The following is a 20,859-nucleotide window of genomic DNA, read 5'->3' as shown; positions in this document are numbered from 1 at the left end:
TTTACAACATGAGGATCTGATATTCCATGCAGGTACACTACTTTTTGAAAGCTTTCTTTTGTACTTCTTCTTCTTCTTATTGGCATTACATCCCCATACTGGGACAGAGCCGCCTCGCAGCTTAGTGTTCATTAAGCACTTCCACACTTATTAACTGCGAGGTTTCTAAGCCAGGTTACCATTTTTGCATTCGTATATCATGAGGCTAGCACGATGATACTTTTATGCCCAGGGAAGTCGAGACAACTTCCAATCCGAAAATTGCCTAGACCGGCACCGGGAATCGCCAGCCACCCAGCCACCCTCAGCATGGTCTTGCTTTGTAGCCGAGCGTCTTACCGCACGGCTAAGGAGGGCCCCTCTTTTGTACTACATAAGATAATAAAGGAACCTCTGCAAGTGACGTTTTGAGAAGAGTCCGGCATTGGGAGGCGTCCGGCGCTGGGGAATCTCCCCCTACTAGCGCTGTTGTATTTTGAACAACACAAGTTAAAGAAAATTGGTTTTGGTACAGTATGACCGAATTCTTGACTCAAAAGCGCGCGCTTGTTGAAAAGATAAATTAAAATTCAACTAAACTAACTAATTCTATTAGTCATAGAGATAAATTTTCCAAATTTTCGTACACTGACTCCACAATCATGGGTCACGCACTAATATGAGTCATTTCCATTTGACCTTCATGCAAAATTGAGTGACCAACTATTGTTACAAAGTGACCAAAGTGGGGTCAGTGAAATTGAAGTTTTTTAAATTATGATCGTTGAAGAAAAGCTTTCGACAAATTGCACATAAAAAATCCCTGCGGTGCAAGTCTAAGGTCCAAATAAAGTCGGTTACCCTTGTAAAACTATATGTGCTATTGGTCTAAGCACGAGGATGTGCTATTCCAGAAGTCATCGTTTTATTTTTATTCTCGTGTATCATGCGGTTGTGTTTAACTCGTTTCTTATCTAAGCATACCACTTGAGCGCATGTATGACGTAGAAAATTATATCACCACTCATTAAAAATTCAAGTGCCAGTAACAGTATACCTAAATGATTTCAGATCATCCTAGTTTATATTTAGCTGTCTAGCTTGAATGAACATCAAAACTAAACAGTATTCAGCATAAATTTTAACATTATGTTACAATAAACCATCAAAAACGTTAAAGAGGATTACTCTTTTCAATTCTGTCGTGATCACGAGAGCAAACGAATACATGAGAATGCAATGGATCAATGAACCCTGACATTCCATGTTGATGTGATTTGTCGCGCAAGTAATGAGAATAAACTGATTTTCCGCTGCACTGACTTATGGATTGCTCTTCGGACCGGAACAGATTCAATTACTTTCCCCCGTGATAATTGGTGGTCTCGTAGTGATTTATGATACCCGTCAACCGGGAGACCTCCTGTAAAGAACTACGAACAAGAAAACTTCCAGCGGTACAAGCTGTCGACAGTTTCTAGCACTGGTGCTCTTCGTTTCTTCCGCCAGCGATGTTGTATCGTTGCTGTACGTTAGCATAATTTTTCACTTAATTTCCCGGCTTCCATTCTCGTTATTACACTTTTTCATTTTTTCCATTTTATTTTCACTATTCACACAAAATCTCACCAAGAAACGAGCGATAACTTTGACTCTTTCCCAGTGCAAGGAGCAAGTTTTTCCACGACTCGTTCACCACTGGGGGTAAGTCATCATGCAGGATAGAAAAACTTTCTTCGGTGCACACAATTTTCCACAATACGCCGTCACAAAATCATCGTTTTTCAAGAAACTAGGAAACTGGCTCACAGAGTTCTTCTGAAACCACGATTCACGAAGCAGAAGCGCTTCCACTTGTTGGTCTGTTCGCTGCTCACTGAAAAGGTGGGCGCTGATGGCCAGTTTCTACTCAATGCCGTACAATACACTTGACGAAAGTGATATTTACCGTTTGTATTAGGAGGTTATATTTCTGCACTTTATCAGTTGTTACGTTTTTTGTCATTGATATGTGCCTGTTCGTACGAGACTAAAGCGAGGTGGTGTGCCTGGCCAAGAAGAGTAGGTATCTTGTGTTGGTTGATTGAGGTTCTGTTGGATGGTAAGTTGGGCTGGCCGTGCGCGTTTTATTGTTATCTACCTCCGAACGGTTAGATTGTATGCTCTAAACTTAAAAGTCTACACTCCATAGTTTACACAGAAGAAAAAAAGACTTGAAAATATATTTCTTAGGCGTTCCATCTAATGCAATCTAAAATAGTAAAAATTAATAAAACTGTACGAAATACGTTTCTGTAAACTTACAAAGTGATGAACTCAAATGGAATGTTGCGTGGAAAAATTTTCATAAATACTGATCTAGGAAGGTGTTCCAAAAAGACATCACGGAGCATGACAAATGAGGGAGGGGATTGAAAATGGCCAGTTTTGGGCACTTAATTTCAATGTAATGTTGGTACTGAACACTGTTATAAATAAAATGTATAAAATTTAATGTTGATCTATCGAAAATATTTTAAAGTGATGTTTCTATAGGGTATTGGCAGTTATTCTCGGCAGGCTACACCCCCCGAAATAAGTAAACCGTACAACCCTGTTTTTCATACAAAATGCATGTTTGACGATCAATATCTCGATTTCTAGCGATTAGATTGGTTTCACTTTTTGTCGTCCAGCCTAAAATGACTTGAATTTTAACCCATTGAATGTTATTTGGATGCAGTTTTGTGGCTTATGACCTTTTCAGGGCAAAATAATTATAACTTGTATATGGAGCTTCATATAATGAAGGACACTTTTATATGAATATAATGAAGGACATTACGCACGTGATAGTGTACATTCTTGATACACTACATCCTGGGCCAATCGCTTCCAGTCGCCTTGAACATTGAGCGCCCTCAGGTCCTCTTCAACTGCAAAAAGCCATCGTGTACGCGGCCTTCCACGAAGCCTGCGGCCTCTTCCGGGTTCTCTACTAAATATTATCTTCGCTTGACGTTCTTCCGGCATTCGAACAACGTGACCAGCCCATCGTAGTCTGCCGTGTTGTATAAGCCTAATAATATCCAGCCCTTTATACACCTGGTACAATTCGTGATTCATGCGACGCCGCCAAATACCGTTCTCCGGTTTACCGCCGAGTATTGTCCGCAGCACCTTACGCTCAAACACTCCGAGAGCTCTCCGATCAGCCTCCTTTAACGTCTATGTCTCATGGCCGTATAAAGCCACCAGGAGGAATCAGAATAGTATACAGCGCGAGTTTTGTTTTCGTTTGCAGACTACGGGAAGCTGGTTACGAAGTCCGTAGTAAGCCCTATTTGCAGCTGCAATACGCCTTTTCACCTCGCGGGTAACATCATTATCGCACGTCACTAATGTTCCAAGATACACAAATTCTTCCACCACTTCAAATTTTTCACCATCCAGCACCACTAATGAACCCACGTTGATTGCCAGCGACCATGTTGTCTCCTTTTTAAAAGGCACAAAAGTCTCTTCCACGGCACGGCGATCAATTCCGATAATATCGATATCGTCCGCAAATCCCAGGAGCATATGCGATTTTGTGACAATGGTACCGCTTCTTTGCACACCAGCTCTTCTAATCGCTCCCTCGAGCGCTATATTGAACAGCCCTCACGAAAACCTTCTTGGTATTCGCCGACGAAGGACTCTTCAAGTGGTCTCAATCTGTTGAACAGAATACGGGACATAATTTTGTACGCCGAATTAAGGAGGGTTATTCCTCGGTAATTGGCGCACTTCAGTCTGCGCCCTTTCTTAAAGAGAGGGCAAATGAGGCCGTCCAACCAGCTAGCAGGCATTTCCTCGTCTACCCATATTTTTGACATAATATGGTGCAGAACTTCATAAAACTGCTCACTGCCATGTTTGAGAAGTTCAGCTGGGAGCTGGTCCTTCCCCGCAGCCTTATTGTTTTTCAGCTCTTTAACAGCTTTTTTAACCTCATCTAGTGTAGGTGACTCCACAGCTTGTCCATCGTCGCTAATATTTATTCTGTTCACCGATGCACCGTCACTTCCTCCATTCAACAAAGTCTCGAAGTGTTGCTTCCACTTGGCAGCCACTTCAGTTTTATCTGTCAACAAATTCCCTTGTTGGTCGTTGTCCATGACGGGAGATGGCGCTGTCTTTCTCCACACGCCATTGACAGACTCATAAAACCTCCGCATATCGTTCTGCTCCTTTTTTTCCTGCGTTATTAGTTATTAGTGAGAACTTGTTCTTCGTTCTCTTTTTTCTTCCTGCGGTGGGTTCGTTTTTCGGCTGCTCTTGCTTCCTTGTACCGATCTCTATTCGTTCGGGTACCCGACACCAACATCCGGCTTCTGGCAACGTTCTTCTCGTCTGTCACCCTCTGACACTCCACGTCGAACCAACCCGTCCTGGGTTGCCTCTGTGCAGTGCCTACCACTTCTCGTGCTGTTGTGCTCACCGCTCCATGGATCGACTCCCATAGATCGTTGATGTTGTCGCTAACGTTGATTGCACTTACCCGTTCGTCGAGCTTATGGCGGTACTCAGCCGATACTCCTTCCGCCGACAATCACTGGATATTGTAGCGCATCGTTCGCTGTGATCTTTCGTTCGATACAGTTGGCAACCGTGATCAAATTTTACTGACAACGAAGTAGTGATCAGAGTCAATGTTCGGACCTCTGAATGTCCGCACATCGATAACATCCGAGAAATGGCGCCCATCCACCAGAACATGGTCTATCTGGTTGCAAGTTTCACCATTTGGGTGTCTCCAAGTGTGCTTTCGAATGCTCTTTCGTGCAAAGTAGGTGCTACTGATGACCATCCCTCAGCAGCAAAATTTACTAGCCGTAGGCCGTTGTCATTGGTAGCGGAGTGAAGGCTCTCTCTATCGATAATGGGACGGAAAATGTCCTCTCTACCGACCTGAGCGTTAGCGTCTCCGATAATAATTTTCACGTCATGCTTTGGGCACTCTCCATAGGCTTTATCAAGACATTCATAAAACGTGTCCTTCGCGTCGTCGGATTTATCGTTTGTCGGTGCGTAAACGTTGATTAGGCTGTAATTGAAGAGTTTGCCCCATATCCTCAACAAACAGATTCGTTCGCTAATGGGTTTCCACCGCATCACTCGCTTCATCTGCTTGCCCATCACTACGAAACCAACTCCATGCTCTGCTTGTTCACCGCCGCTGTGATAGATGTTATACTTGAATGCAGTATTGGTCGTGGGGTCCACGGCTCGGAATTCACGTTCTCCGGATCTAGGCCATCGGACTTCTTGAATAGCAGCCACGTTCACTCCAACCTTCTGCAGTTCACGAGCCAGAAGCTCACTCGCCCAGGTTCATTTAGGGTCCTGACATTCCAGGTACCGAGTTTCCAATCATAGTCCTTAGTTCGTTGCCGGGTCGGTTGCCAAAAATAACGAGCGTCTTGAAGAGAGGTTTCCGAGCCACTTGCATCTTGCTTCTGTGCATCTTGAACGGATTCCTCTTAACTGCTTGAAAGTATTCCGAGTCTAAGATAGTGCTTCCAAGCCTCTTGAAAGAAAGCTTCCGAACCACTTGAAATAACCTGTTGAAAAGAAACCTCCGAGCCTTTTAAAAGAGAAAAAAAGAAATGTTGAAGAAAAAAGCTTAAAAGTAGGCTTCAAGAGGCTCGGAAGCCTACTTTTAAGCTTTTTTCTGAGGCTTCCGAGCCTCTTGAAAGGCGGCTTCCGGGCCTCTTAAAAGGAGCTTTCCGGGCCTCTTGAAAGGAAGCTTCCGAGCCTCTTGATAGGAGGCTTCCGATCCTCTGGAAGATAGGTTTCCGAGCCTCTGGAAGAGAGGTTTCCGGGCCTCTTGAAAGGAGGCTTCCGAGCCTCTTGAAAGGAGGCTTCCGAGCCTCTTGAAAGGAGGCTTCCGAGCCTCTTGAAAGGAGGCTTCCGAGCCTCTTGAAAGGAGGCTTCCGAGCCTCTTGAAAGGAGGCTTCCGAGCCTCTTGAAAGGAGGCTTCTGAGCTCTTGAAAGGAGGCTTCCTGAGCCTCTTGAAAGGAGGCTTGAGCCTCTTGAAAGGAGGCTTCTGAGCTCTTGAAAGGAGGCTTCTGAGCCTCTTGAAAGGAGGGTTCTGAGCTTCTGAAAGGAGGGTTCTGAGGCTCTTGAAAGGAGGCTTCCGAGCCTCTTGAAAGGAGGCTTCCGAGCCTCTTGAAAGGAGGCTTCCGCGCCTCTTGAAAGGAGGCTTCTGAGCCTCTTGAAAGGAGGCTTCTGAGCCTCTTGAAAGGAGGCTTCCTGAGCTCTCTTGAAAGGAGGCTTCTGAGCTCTTGAAAGGAGGCTTCTGAGCCTCTTGAAAGGAGGCTTCTGAGCCTCTTGAAAGGAGGCTTGAGCTCTCTTGAAAGGAGGCTTCTGAGCCTCTTGAAAGGAGGCTTTGAGCTCTCTTGAAAGGAGGCTTCTGAGCCTCTTGAAAGGAGGCCTGAGCTCTTGAAAGGAGGCTTGAGCCTCTTGAAAGGAGGCTTCTTGAGCCTCTTGAAAGGAGGCTTCTGAGCCTCTTGAAAGGAGGCTTGAGCTCTTGAAAGGAGGCTTCTGAGCCTCTTGAAAGGAGGCTTCTGGAGCCTCTTGAAAGGAGGCTTTGAGCTCTTGAAAGGAGGCTTCTGAGCCTCTTGAAAGGAGGCTTTGAGCCTCTTGAAAGGAGGCTTCCTGAGCCTCTTGAAAGGAGGCTTCTGAGCCTCTTGAAAGGAGGCTTCGAGCCTCTTGGAAAGGAGGCTTGAGCCTCTTGAAAGGAGGCTTCTGGAGCCTCTTGAAAGGAGGCTTCTGAGCCTCTTGAAAGGAGGCTTCTGAGCTCTTTGAAAGGAGGCTTCTGGAGCCTCTTGAAAGGAGGCTTCGAGCTCTTGAAAGGAGGCTTCTGAGCCTCTTGAAAGGAGGCTTGAGCCTCTTGAAAGGAGGCTTCTGAGCCTCTTGAAAGGAGGCTCTGAGCCTCTTGAAAGGAGGCTTCTGAGCCTCTTGAAAGGAGGCTTCCGAGCCTCTTGAAAGGGAGGCTTCTGGAGCCTCTTGAAAGGAGGCTTCCTGAGCATCTTGAAAGGAGGCTTCCTGAGCCTCTTGAAAGGAGGCTCTGAGCCTCTTGAAAGGAGGCTCTGAGTCTTGGAAAGGAGGCTCTGAGCCTCTTGAAAGGAGGCTTCTGAGCCTCTTGAAAGGAGGCTCTGAGCCTCTTGAAAGGAGGCTTCCTGAGCTCTTGAAAGGAGGCTTCTGAGCCTCTTGAAAGGAGGCTTCCGAGCCTCTTGAAAGGAGGCTTCTGAGCTCTTGAAAGGAGGCTCTGAGCCTCTTGAAAGGAGGCTTCTGAGCCTCTTGAAAGGAGGCTCTGAGCTCTATAAAGGAGGCTTCTGAGCTCTATAAAGGAGGCTTCTGAGCCTCTTGAAAGGGAGGCTTCCTGAGCTCTTGAAAGGAGGCTTCCTGAGCCTCTTGAAAGGAGGCTTCTGAGCCTCTTGAAAGGAGGCTTCTGAGCTCTTGAAAGGAGGCTTCTGAGCCTCTTGAAAGGAGGCTTCTGAGCCTCTTGAAAGGAGGCTTCTGAGCCTCTTGAAAGGAGGCTTCCTGAGCCTCTTGAAAGGAGGCTTCTGAGCCTCTTGAAAGGAGGCTTCTGAGCCTCTTGAAAGGAGGCTTCTGAGCCTCTTGAAAGGAGGCTTCCTGAGCCTCTTGAAAGGAGGCTTCTGAGCCTCTTGAAAGGAGGCCTGAGCCTCTTGAAAGGAGGCTTCAAAGCCTCTTGAAAGGAGGCTTCAAAGCCTCTTGAAAGGAGGCTTCAAAGCCTCTTGAAAGGAGGCTTCCGAGTCCTTTAAAAGGAGGCTTTTGAGCCTGTTCCGTTTTAAAAGCTTCCGAGCCTCTTGAAAAGACCCTTCCGAAGTGTTTAAGAAAAGGAGAAAAGAAAAAAAAAAGTTTGAAGAAAAAGCTTTAAAGGCTTCCGAACCTATAGAAAGTAGGCTTCCAGACCCATTGAAAGGAGGCTTTCAGGCCTTCCAGTCTCTTAAAGAGAGGCTTTTGAAAAAAAACTTTCGAGGGTTTTAAAAAAAGTGAGAAAAGAAACAGAAAGTTGGAAAAACCTTTCGGAAGAAAGTTTTCGAACCTCTTAAAATAAGGCTTCCGGTCACTTGGAAGGAGCCTTCCAGGTTTGACTGAAATTGTAATTCATCCGCCATTACCCATTTTTGTCCGAGGTATCCCCTTTTTTTTTTTTTTTTTTTTTTTTTTTTTTTAACGAAGGTAATGGAAATCTGCAAACAGACACCTGGGGAGGCGAACCCAGGTAGTGTGGGGATGGGATCACCACTCCCGACCCACTAAAACCAACTCCTTCCTCTCCAGTCATTTCCCCGGCCCGCAATTAAGCAATACTTCGGGGGATGACTATTGGGCATTGCGCCCCCTCCATGACGTACACAAGTGCACGTATGCGCCTCAACTCTTCGACACTCCCCATGCAGCACATTTGCACAAGACATACTGGCACCACATGTGCCCCAACACTTACCTGCCTATGCCGCTTGAATGACTGCAAGGGAAGATCAGGCACCCTGCAGGGGTACCCCAATGCCGCCATCTCACAACATAGACAGTCCTCATTCAGTATGGTGCTCACCCTGTCCTGCAACAGAATGGCACCACTTGTCTACCAAGCCGGAGGCGACCCCTAGGTTGGTGGCTCCTATGCCGCTCCTACCTCAGCTACGAGGCAGACCCTTCATGTCTCCTATTTCTGAGGTGCCGCAGAGACATCAACCCCCTGACACTCCTGCCAGTCATAGCGAGACTTTCGTGTCCCTACTTCTGAGGTGCCGCAGAGGTATCTGCCCCCTGACACTCCTGCCAGGCCTAGCGAGACTTCACTCATTCCGTCCCCTGACAGCCGGATCACACTACTGCCTAAGCAGCCACTCTGACCATACGTACCATGCGAGTCTAACTTGTGCTCGCTCATACATTCAGTCCCAATCGCTTGCACCACTTGTGCACCACTCTCTTTGACATTCAGTCACTTCACTCAGTGGGGGTTGTAATACCCCATCTCCCATTTTATCCACTCTGTGCACCTCCTGTGCATCGTTTGGGCGTGGAACACCCGGCACGTCAAGCGTGCCTAACACTCACCTACCCGGGCTTTGATACTGTCAATAGGACTCCGTAAGGTACTATGCCGGTAGCACCCACCCATTGACGTTTCAGCCCAGGTAGTCCTCAGCCAATGTGGTGGTCTCCCCATCCTGGGACGGGGTCACACCACTACCTTATATGTCTCCGATTTCTGAGGTGCCGCAGAAGCATCAACCCCCGACACTCCTGCCAGACGCAGCGAGACTTTCGTGTCCCCTACTTCTGAGGTGCCGCAGAGGTATCTGCCCCCGACACTCCTGCCAGGCCTCACCAGACTTCAGTCATTCTAACACTACCGACCATGCGTACCATGCGAGACTTACTTGTGTGCTCACCCATACACTCGGTCCCTCATTCTGTGGGGGTATTACGAGTAATACCCCTAACTCCCATTCTCTTGCACCACATGTGCACCACTTGGGTGTGTGGGTACCACCCACTGCCACCCCCTTGCCGCCGAAGCAGCCCTCACTCTGTGGAACCTCCACAGGCTCCGTTAACGACCTGGCTAATTGTTTCACCCCCCAGGCCATTCATCCCATCGGCACGGGTCGCCTGACACCTTGGGATTCGGGGTTGGGGGCTTGTATGCTTTAAGCGGCACACGGTCGCTTGATAAGGTTTGCTTGCGGATATGTGGTTTTTGGGAGGGAATTAACAGCGCCCCCTGTTAACCCCACCACCTCCTAGGCAGAACCCCCTGACTCACAGACGGCTGGGGAGGGGTCGTCAAGCCCTTGGACATGGTCCCTGCTGCCCGCCGAGGTATCCCCTGTGTCCGGCGAAGGTACCCCCCGGGGTACATGTACCCCAGGTTGAGATCCGCTGCTCTAGATGATGTCAGAAGGACAACAGTACCCAGGCTGCACTACCAGCTAAGTACACAACCCTTAGCTGGCGGTCTTTTGTCATCGGACGACCCGTGGAAGCGTGAGATAGGGACTTGTGTGGACCAGAGCTCTGTTGGGCGCTCCTTCTTTGATGTCAACCCACCATGTTGCAGGCCAATCGGCTTTAAACCGGTCTTTATAGCGGGTGACCTCATCGCCTGGACAGTTGACGGGGGCACTAATTCTACAAACTCCATGGGGTCCTGTTAGAAATGCTAGTGAGGTGGAATGTGGTCTTCTGAACGATGACTAAGCATCGACGATCATAGGATTAAGCGACAAGGTCGTACATCGACGTGACTTTTTGCAGTACAGGTTAGACGACCAAACCTGGATGGAGGGTTGGGCGTAGCGTAGTAAGCCTGGTTCGATGAGCTGTGCAGGACGGCGAACAATGTCCTTTGGGTAGATGTATTCACGTTGACCTGTTTACTATTTTCAAAGGTATTCCGCATTAGGAGTGCTACTCTTTTATTTCAATGGGAAGCTTGAAAGAAGTTTCCAGGTCAACTTTCAGACAAATCCATGAAAATTTAATATCTTTGCTAGACAATCATCTACTCGTTTATACTAGGGTGTTTAGAATGCTTCATGTATGACTTTTCATGTAATTTTGCTGAAAAAAAAATTAAAACCAGAAAAATTATTTTAGGTGCTTCTGGACATATAATAATGTAAAAAGGATCTTCGACTTGTGATAAAAGAAAGTTAATTGTGATAATGAGCATTGTCAACCAGTATAGGGCACTGCACGGACTGCTTTATCTCTTTCTCACTGAAAAGAAATTAGAAAGCAACAAGGCTACCAAATGTCAAAATTCACATTTAATGGCCTTGTTGTTTTCTAACTTCTTTGAAGAATGAAATAGAAAGGAGACTTACTCCGACCTGGCAGCCTAAGTACTAAGTAATTTGAGTAGATTTCAGTCATTTTTTGACATCTTATGGTCTTTATTCACGTAGTACTCGCGTAGGAGTAAACATTGGTTTACTCAATTTTTGAGTTGTTCCATTTTTACTGAAAATGAGTGGTTTTTCACTCAATTTTGAGTGGTTTCAAACGGGCGCGTATGTTCAAATACATTTATAATTATTTTTCTATTCTTTATTATTATTTTTTTTTCCAAGTTCGTTTATTTGGTAGGCTCAGGCGTGTATAACACTTTACGGAGCCATGGTTCTTTATGATATATACAATCAATATCATTTTTATTATACAGTTAATAAGAGAGGGGAAGGAGCCAGCGTACTCGTGGTAACTCGAGGTTAGTTTACAATGTTTAGGGATGGACGGGGCTTAGGATTTGGGATAAGGAAATTTCAGCTTCTCATCCGGGCATTTGGCGTCAGTGACGATGTGGCGTGTCGTCATGCTCGAGGAATGGTTCGACTGGGAGCATCTTCCGGATGGCAAGAGCTATGGAGCTCTACGGAACAAAAAGGCAGAGACTAAACAAAAAAAACTTTGAAGAAAGAAGAAAAAAAAAATTAAATTTTGATGTCAGAAGCACAAAGAAAACTATAAATGGCCTGCATATAGACAACATCACGATCTCCCAAAACACCTCGAACTTCCCTGAAGGGTTGTTTACCTCGGGCCACAAGGGTATCCAATAATTGCTCTCTGGAGGCGTCATTTTCCGAGCAGGACCAAACTACGTGATCGATGTCATCATAACCGGCTCCGCACCTACATAAGTTGCTATCGACAAGGTTTATTCTGTACAGATGTGCGTTTAGTGAATAGTGATTAGACATAAGTCTCGACATCACGCGAATGAAGCCTCGACTTAAGTCCTCACCTCTGAACCACGCTCGCCCAGAAGCTTTTGGAACTATAGAAAATAGCCACCGTCCAAGTTCGTTGTGTGTCCAATTTCTTTGCCAACTTTGAAGAGTACTTTGACGGACTAATGGGAAAAACTCGTTGCTCGAGAATTGTCTATCATAAACCTCACCTTCCAGTGCGCCCACCTTTGCCAGCGAGTCTGCCTTCTCATTGCCGTAGATTGAGCAGTGAGATGGGACCCAAACAAAGGTAATCTTGAATGATCGCTCTCTTATGTTTGGAAGAAAGTAAGATGCGTGCTTAACAGGTTTAATCGACCGGAGTGCCTCGATAGAACTAAGACTATCCGAGAAGATGAAATAATGGTATAAGGGCTGATTGGAAATTATTCCCCAAGCGAAGTTAATTGCTGCAAGCTCAGTAACATAAACCGAACACGGTTCCTGAAGTTTTGGAAGGTGGTTGAAGTTACATTGAAAACACCGAAGCCAGTGGATCCGTTGATGCGAGAACCATCAGTGAAATATCTGTTGTTGCAATTGACATGTTCATATTTTTCAGAAAAAGTGAGGAATAGATATTTGTCGAAGATGATCTGGTATTCCTTGAATAGCATGTTTCATGGACAGATCGTATACAATTGAGGAACTGTCGTTGGTGAAGTGAACTCGAGGGGGATTATAACACGGAAGACAAAGATCTGACGATATGTAGTTGAGATAAACTCTCAGGAATCTTGAACGACAAGTTAGTTCAAGCATATTATCGAAGTTATCTAGAACAAGTGTGTTACTTGTTCCACATTTGATGAGTATTCTAAGTGAGAGCTCCCAGTAACGGTGCTTTTAAAGGAGTGACTCCAGCAAGCACCTCCAGACTCATGTTATGCGTTGAATGCATACAGCCAAGGGCAATACGCAAACAACGATACTGAATTCGTTCCAATTTGATCAGGTGGCAATCAGCTGCTGAGAGGAAGCAGAAGGAGCCATACTCTAAAACAGAGAGAATAGTCGTTCTATAGAGTTTGATGAGGTCTTCCGGGTGAGCACCCCACCATGTTCCGGAGATAGAACGTAGAAAATGGATCCTTTTCCGGCATTTTTGTATCAAATACTCAATGTGGAGTTTCCAGGTACATTTGGAATCAAACACGACCCCAAGGTATTTAGAAGATAAAGATTGGTTGATGTCATCATTCAACAGCTTGAGTTTCAGTTGAGCAGGATACCGCTTCTTAGTAAACACAACCAATTGAGTTTTTTGCGGTGAAAACTCGATCCCTAAATGTCTGGCCCAAACAGTCAGATTATCTAAGGTACTTTTGAAAGGGCCCTTGCAAGACAGCTGCACATGGACCTCTTAGAGAGACCACGGCATCATCTGCAAGTTGTCTGAGCGTGCATTGTCCTTCCAAACAATTGTCAATATCTTTAACATAGAAATTATAAAGCAAGGGACTTAAACACGAACCTTGGGGAAGGCCCATGTAGCTATTTCTGGAAGTTGTCAGAGTGCCGAGTGTGAAGTTCATTTGTTTTTCTGACAACAAATTGTACAAGAAATTATTCAAAATAACGGGTAATCCACTACTGTGCAGATTGCCTGACAGTACTTCTATGGAAACTGAATCAAAAGCGCCCTTAATGTCCAAGAATACTGAAGCCAATTGCTCCTTGTGCGCAAAGGCCAGTTGTATATCTGAAGAAAGCAACGCTAGACAATCGTTTGTTCCTTTCCCTTCTCTAAATCCAAACTGAGTATTTGAAAGCAATGCATTTTCTTCGACCCAATGGTCGACTCTTGAAAGGATCATTTTCTCCAATAATTTTCTCATGCATGATAGCATGGCAATCGGTCGGTATGAATTGTGATTAGACGCTGGTTTTCCAGGCTTTTGAATAGCTATTACTTTCACCTGTCGCCATTCAGGTGGCACAATGTTGTACTCCATGAAACAGTTGTACAGGTCAAGTCTTTTTGCGGCATCTGGGAGATTTTTCAGAAGATTGAATTTGATGTTATAGCATCCCGGAGCAGAGTTATTCGATGAAAGAAGAGACATAGAAAGTTCCAGCATTGAGAATGGTCCACCCAAAGAACCGGGATTAGTGACTGATTCTCGAAATAGCGGTTCTACTGGTACGGAATCTGGACAGACCTTTTTACGAAATTGAATATCCATCGATTGGAGTATTCTTCACTCTCGTTGGTGGAAATGCGGTTCCGCATGTTGCGGGCCGTTTTCCAAAGTGTTGTCATTGAGGTTTCTCGCGATAGTCCCTCGACAAAACGTCGCCAGTAGCTACGTTTTTTTGCCTTGAGAAGATTTTTGAGCTTTCTTTCGAGCCTCAAATACTCTTCAAAAAGCTCGGACCTTCCGTGTTTACGGAAGGCCTTGAAGGCATCAGATTTCTCAGAATACAACTTAGTACATTCATCATCCCATCCAGGAGTGGCTGGTCTTCTTATGACAGATGTACTTGGAACGCGTCGTTTCTGAGCTTCTAGTGCGCTTTTTTGAATCAACTCAATAAGGAATCGATATTCATCCAAAGGTGGAAGAGTATCAGTTGAGTCAATACCAATTTTTACCGCCGATGCAAATTTTTGCCAGTCAATGTTCTTCGTGAGATCGAAAGGAACATTAACTGGCTCAGATTGTTGATAGCCACTCTTAATTGTGGTAACTATCGGCATATGATCACTACCATGGGGATCTTGAATTACCTTCCACGTGCAATCTAATGATAGTGAATTTGAACATAAAGACAGATCAATACGGCTTTGTTGACCATTTGGTCCTATTCGAGTTACTTCACCAGTGTTCAAAATATTCAAATTGAAATCGTCACACAAATCATAGAAAATAGGCGCTCTATAATCGTCATACGTTTCGCCCCATCCAATACCATGTGCGTTAATATCACCCAATATCAATACTGGAGATGATAGGAGGGAGACTGCGCTCCAAAATGTCGACGATTAATAGAGGCATTTGGAGGAATGTACACTGAAGCTATGCAAAGATCTTTATTCTTCACATTTACTTGGCATGCGACGATTTCTAAGCCGGGAACAGTCGGAATGGGAATTCTGTAGAAGGAGTAGCATTTTTTGATCCCCAAAAGAACGCCACCATAATGATCATCCCGATATTGGCGAATAATGTTAAAATCGTGGAAGTTGATTTCATCTTCAGAAGAAAGCCTGTTTCACAGAGTGCAAATATATGGCAATCGGAGTTGCTAATCAAAAACTTGAACACGTCTAATTTATGTTTCAGACTATGACAGTTCCACTGCAGCACAGTGATTGTATCTTCGGTATTGGTTGTATTATCCATCGAAAGATACAATTTCTGCACGAAGGGGCCATGAAACAGTCAATTGCTTGAGATAACTTTCAATTGTTGGAATAAAGAGGTCAATGATTGGCCTCAATGAATTCCTTTAAGTCCACAAGGTCCTTAAAGGAGATCAATCCTCGCTTGGGCGGAATACTTTTTCTAGAAGTACGAATTGTTTTTTTTTCTTTCGTTGATTCTCCTAGCCGGATGTTTCTTCGAAACATCGGATTTTGGCAATGGTGGGAATGCCTTACTGCAACTAGGATCAAAAGAAGCAGTAGGGACAGGTTGCTTCGGGATTTTAAATAAACCCCATTACCTTCAGATTTTGTCAAGCTTTTATGGATGATTTTGTTCTCTTGCGGCGCGATCCCGGGAAGACGGTTGCTTCCTCTTTCGGGCACGTGTACCTCCGCAGGATCATCCATATCGGCTGCGTCAGAGTCCAATTCATCAATGGATATGGAATCATAATAATCACTCACACGAACGGTGGCTGAAATAGCAGTCGATGCAGTGGCTGTGGCGGATGTGTCTTGCGACCCAACCATTTCCGCATACGACTGCTTGGAGCGCTGTACCAACGAGCGCTTCACTTTTGGGTGCGCTTTTTGTACACCGGACATTCCTGCAAACCATGGGGAGGATTCAAACCACAATAAGCACATTTTGTTGCTTGTTGCTGACAGAACTCCTCCCGATGTCTTTCTGAGCATTTGCCACAACGTGGTTTGTTGTCACAAAACTCGGCAGTGTGACCAAGTTGTTTGCAGTTGGTACAATTAAATACCCTTGGCACAAAAAGACGCACCGGAAACAACATATTTTCTATATCTACATACTTTGGAAGCATCGAACCGGCGAATGTCACCCGAAGCGAGCCCGACTTGGAATAAACCTTTTTGCCATCTACCGTGGCTGCTGAATTCAATTCCTTGCAGTCCAGAATATCCACGGTAGATTGCAGGGTGTTCTTTAGGCGACCTTTCCCTGCAAGCACATCCTTGCAAGTCAAGCTCGCTGCGTTGATTACGCCTTCTATCTCGACCTCCCGCGAGGGCACATAAACTAAATATTCAACATTGTACGCCGTGTCGCCAGCAATTTCATTCGCCACCTGATATGTAGGTGCGGTGATGCGTAGTTTGTTCCTGTTGATTTGGCTGAATTCAAGCTTCGTAAAACGACGCGTCAAATCTCGTTTAATGCCCAGAAAATCTAGGCTCTTCACTTTCTGCCGAAAGTAAACAACCCAAGGCCCAGGCGAAGCCGCATGGTACAATCGTGTGCGCCCTGCATCTTTTGGAGGCCCATTGCCTTCCACAGTCTCTGTCTCCATTCTCACCCCGCAAGGTGGAAGGATGATTTTGCTTATGTTAACTTAAGACTAATAGCTAATCAGAAAAAAAAACTTTAAAAAACTAATTTTATTTATTCTATCAGTCCCACTCCGAATCAAGCAGATGGGAGAACAATAAAAACGTTTCTACTTATCTGCCCCTGCTGCTGTAGGTAGCAGCAGTAACACTAGCCTGCTTCACTGGCGTCGCCAGAAGCAGCTACTTCACTCGCCGACAGCGATCGCCTTGGATCCGTAGGTAGGCACCACACAATAGACTCGCACTACCGAACACAATCCGCGATGAGACACAGCACACACGTCTGGCTCGTTCGAACTATCGGCACGGAAATGAATTCTTTATTATTGGTGGAATAATGGTAATTCCCAGTTTTACTATTTCTGGGAAATGGTGCATTCTGGCAAATGGTCTATTCTGGGGAATGGCTTTCTGGCAAAAGTCAGTCTGGCAGTTGGTTTTCTGGCAAATGTTATACCATCGTAGAAGATGTTTGACACCATTTTGGAATTCAAGATAACCGGATTCCGGATTGATAAAAGACCGGAAACCCTTTCAATACCAACGGCCGGAAACCATTCCAAGAATTCCATCGGAAGCTCCTCCATTCTTCTCAGGACTATCAAATATTTTCTAGACGAGTTATTTACCGTTGATGGTAACAGTCACTACCCAGAGGAAGGTCTGCAAGTTTTCCACCCTGCTCGCTGCGCACCTTGCCTTTTTGTGCTAGTCAGATAGCTGTTGAGAACAATTTTCACCGGATTGCTGTCCGACAATGAGTCCGGTAATGAGTTGCTATTTTATCCGTTTAATTACAGTCAGATCGAAGAAAATGGCGGTGATACTCCTCCTGTTGTGTTTAAAGTCTCATTGCCTTACTGAACCTGTCGAAGGCGCGACTTTTCTGGCAGATCCCAGACTGGAACAAATATGGCTGTGATGTTGCTGCTGCTGGGCTTGCCAAGTTTTTCAAGCCTTATCAAGTATAAATAAGCAGAAAGGCATCAACTGCATAACTAATAGCTGTCGATTGAGAGGTTAACCGTTGAAATTCGTTTACTGATTTAGACGCAATTATCTATCGGAACCTTCAACAGAGTGTAACACGGTCGATTTCGATTTTTCGACAGCTCTGGTATAAAGAGAGACGTAAGTCCTACGTCAAAAACGAACAGTGGGTAATGTCTGTGACATAACCGCTAAGTGGACGTAGGACTTGACTTGACCATGCCTTTAAGATACATAATATGTCCAAATTTCTCCCATCAACTATTTTGGATAAATAATCGGCGTTGCATACCATTCCTTGGTAAAATCTTCTCATCAAACTGACACAGAAATCAAATCTACCTCGAACAAGAATCATCAAAAACAAGTATCTGTCCGGTCACGGAATATTAGCCTCGACATTGGCAACCTTTCCACTGAAGGACTGCCTGAAATAAGCCACAAGTTGGCCCAGCAGGGGATGTAGGGCCTCCTAATCCGTGCGATAGCGACTGGACCCGAGCAACACACATGTTGTAAATCAGTCTATTATACTCAAATACGACTGAATTTGGTCATATATGAGTTATTTCAACCAGATCCACGTTAATTGTGCTGCTACGGAAGGAGAACATTATTTTTAACTCTTAGAGCATTGAAAAAGGCTGTTTGCTTCGGCTAAGTCCAAAAAGTAAGAAAACGATCTTTTCAAATAATCGCGAATTTCTAGTGATGGTATAAAAAACACTGAATGCTCTGCGAGCGAATGCACTTTTCTTTTATACCTTATTTTGAATCTTCTCTGCTTCCCAATTGGTGGGCCAATCAGCCAGTGTCTTGTGTCCCGCTTCTTTGTCAGCCAAAGCGTCATCATCATCAACGCGTTCGAGAAGGGCTTCTTCTTTTTTACGCTTGTTGCTCGCTGCTGGCGTCTATTTCCTAACGGGACTTTTCGCTTGATACAGGCCAAAAAGCCGGGCAAGCGAGCTTAGAATTGCAGTTCAGGTGAGAAGTACGTGTTCTTTTCTGAGACAACATTGTTAGTAGTAGATGGAAGGAAACACCCGGACATGAGATTTCGGGTGATAAGATTTAGAATTGGTAACATGGGACGATCAGTCACGTTCGCTTTGTGTGCGGTCAGTATCAAACAATGTTTATCTAGATATTTCTTGATCAATGCCAAAAAATCCAACATTTGATGAAAAATCGATTGATAGTTTATTAATGTTTGAGTTGTTATCGATGTTTTTTTTTAATCCAAATATATAAATATTATGTGAGAGATTTGGACATCTTATGTTTTTTTTTTAGGCATGGTCAAGCGAAGTCCTTCGTCCACTTCGCGGTTAAATCAGAAAATTATCCACTGTTAGTTTTGACGCTATTTATGAAAATCACGCATAAAATTTTATCACTAGAATATTGGATTTGGCACTCAAGTACAATTTCTATCCCGAAGGGTATTGAAAGCTTTGATATTGATCTCTATTATTGGCTCTGAAGAACCGTTTGTTTTTTGGATATACATGCTGCATCATGTGGCTTTTCTTCAGCCTGTCTCGGCTCATCACCGATGCCGGCCGGTCTCTGCTCGACTCTGCTGCTGCTGCCGGTATCTGCTCAACATTGCTGCTTTGTCGGGTCTGTAGGGTGGACTGCTGATGTACTGGCTAGGTTTCGGCTGATGATGGTGGCTTCAATGGTGTCGAGCCGAAAAAGCGGTTGGTGCAGACTTTATTCCCTGCTAAAAGTCACACCTTTGAAAAGTGCTGTTCAATCGATGATGCGGTTGCTTCGCTTGTCCCGGTCGGAATGAAAAGAAAAAATCGCGTTGCGCTATTTTATGGCTTCTCGGCAGACCCAGTGGCTGCTCATTCGCTGGTGTCTGCACCAATGAGAACGTGGTAATGGAATGATGCAAGAATTATGCGGTACCCATATTTATAGGTTCCCTTGATCTCAATGTTTTTCATTGAAAACAGTTTCATGCCTATTGAAACAAGTTTTTCGGGTCTTATCAAGCATGGACATGAAAGGCATACTTGAAATCTGTCGATTGAGGGGCTTACCGCAGAAATTCGTCCATTGGGACGAACGCTATTAACGTTTAAAATATTTCAACACAGCGTAACGCGGTCGATTTGAATATTTTGGAATGACACCCGGTATAGTAAAGAGAGACGTAAGTCCTACGTCAAAACTAATTGAAACCGGGCAAGTCACCGGGTCCAGATTGGATCTCAAACCTTGTCTTCTGTTACTGAAGCCTGGGAAACCCCGGGAAAGCCGCAGCATACAGACTACTCATCTTAATCGACACAACCAGTAGGTTGTTGGAAAGGGTAAAACTAAATAGACTATGAAGTGTACACCGAGCAGTGGCGCCGGGAGTGGGTGGGACAGGTAGGACATGTCCTACGCACGAAAAATCATGGGTAGGACAACCTGAGCATTGTCCTACCCATGATTCTAAAGAGATAACAAAACAATAAATGAAACAATCTGCACTATGTGCTACATTAATAGCTGCTTCCCATTTTTAGGATAATTTTCTATATACAGGCTTTCAAACGTACGGTTTGTCTTCATTGTCATTGACATCATTTATTCCAAAGCAATTCGAAATAGTTTATTCTCTTGATCTTCCCTGAGAAAATTTTAGATTAAGGGCAATTAAACGTTACTTATTACAGTATATGTATATCTTGCCAATCATCTGTCATGAAGAACATGTTAGTGACTTTTTTCAAATCTCATGGCTCATTGAGTTGGCCTGGTGTGCTTAGGAAATTGTTTTAAACTACCATGAAGAGGTTTTTTTTTCGAGTTTCCAGCAAAACATTTTTTAAATTCCTATAAAACAAATTCAGAATTCTCGCGAAAATTTGTTCAGTATTTCCATGGATTTTTTTTCAAAATTTTCTTTGGGAAATCTTTGGAATTTCCTCGGGAGATTCTTTGGAATTTCGTCGAAAAATTGTCCGGAGTTTAATTCGAAATTTCTTTAGGAAACTTTTCGGAATTCCCTCGGGAATCGCTTCCGAATCCTCCGGAGAAACTTCCCAAAATTTCCTTTGGAAACGCTTCCGGATTCCCAAGGAAGAGTCCCTCCGGTAAAAATCATCGGGAAACTCTTCAAAATTTGCTCAAAGAACTGTATGAAATGTGATCGACTCGTCGGAATGTTCTATAAAAACTTTATTTAACTTTAACTTAACTTTATTAAACTTTATTTAACTTTTTTTGGAAAACTTTTCGAAATTTTCTTGGGAAACTCTACCAAATTCCAAGAAGAAATTTGTTGAATAATTATTTGCGAGCTTCTTAGGGGAAAATGTTACACGGTTTAAACGACTGTTGTGTTCCTTGTCTTCTAAAAGG

The 20,859-nt window shown here is 44.4% G+C and overlaps 1 protein-coding gene across 13 annotated transcripts in view; it reads right to left on the bottom strand.

The window, feature by feature from the left end:
* Nucleotides 1-20,859, bottom strand: part of LOC134210873 (high affinity cAMP-specific and IBMX-insensitive 3',5'-cyclic phosphodiesterase 8) — a 630,844-nt gene that overhangs the window by 91,104 nt on the left and 518,881 nt on the right. For 2 of the 13 annotated variants that reach the window (XM_062687265.1, XM_062687264.1), the window contains exon 1: nt 1,609-1,865. The exons of 10 other annotated variants lie outside the window; for them this stretch is intronic. The gene's annotated coding sequence lies outside the window, so the exon portion shown is untranslated. Of the gene's footprint in view, nt 1-1,608; nt 1,866-20,859 lie in introns of those variants that run through there. One more of the 13 variants, XM_062687273.1, reaches the window with a different exon arrangement.

This window comes from Armigeres subalbatus, chromosome 2 (assembly GCF_024139115.2).
Source record: "Armigeres subalbatus isolate Guangzhou_Male chromosome 2, GZ_Asu_2, whole genome shotgun sequence".
Taxonomy (NCBI): Eukaryota; Metazoa; Arthropoda; class Insecta; order Diptera; family Culicidae; genus Armigeres; species Armigeres subalbatus.
Note: the sequence above shows the minus strand (reverse complement) of the source record. Positions and strands in the feature narration are given on the sequence as shown.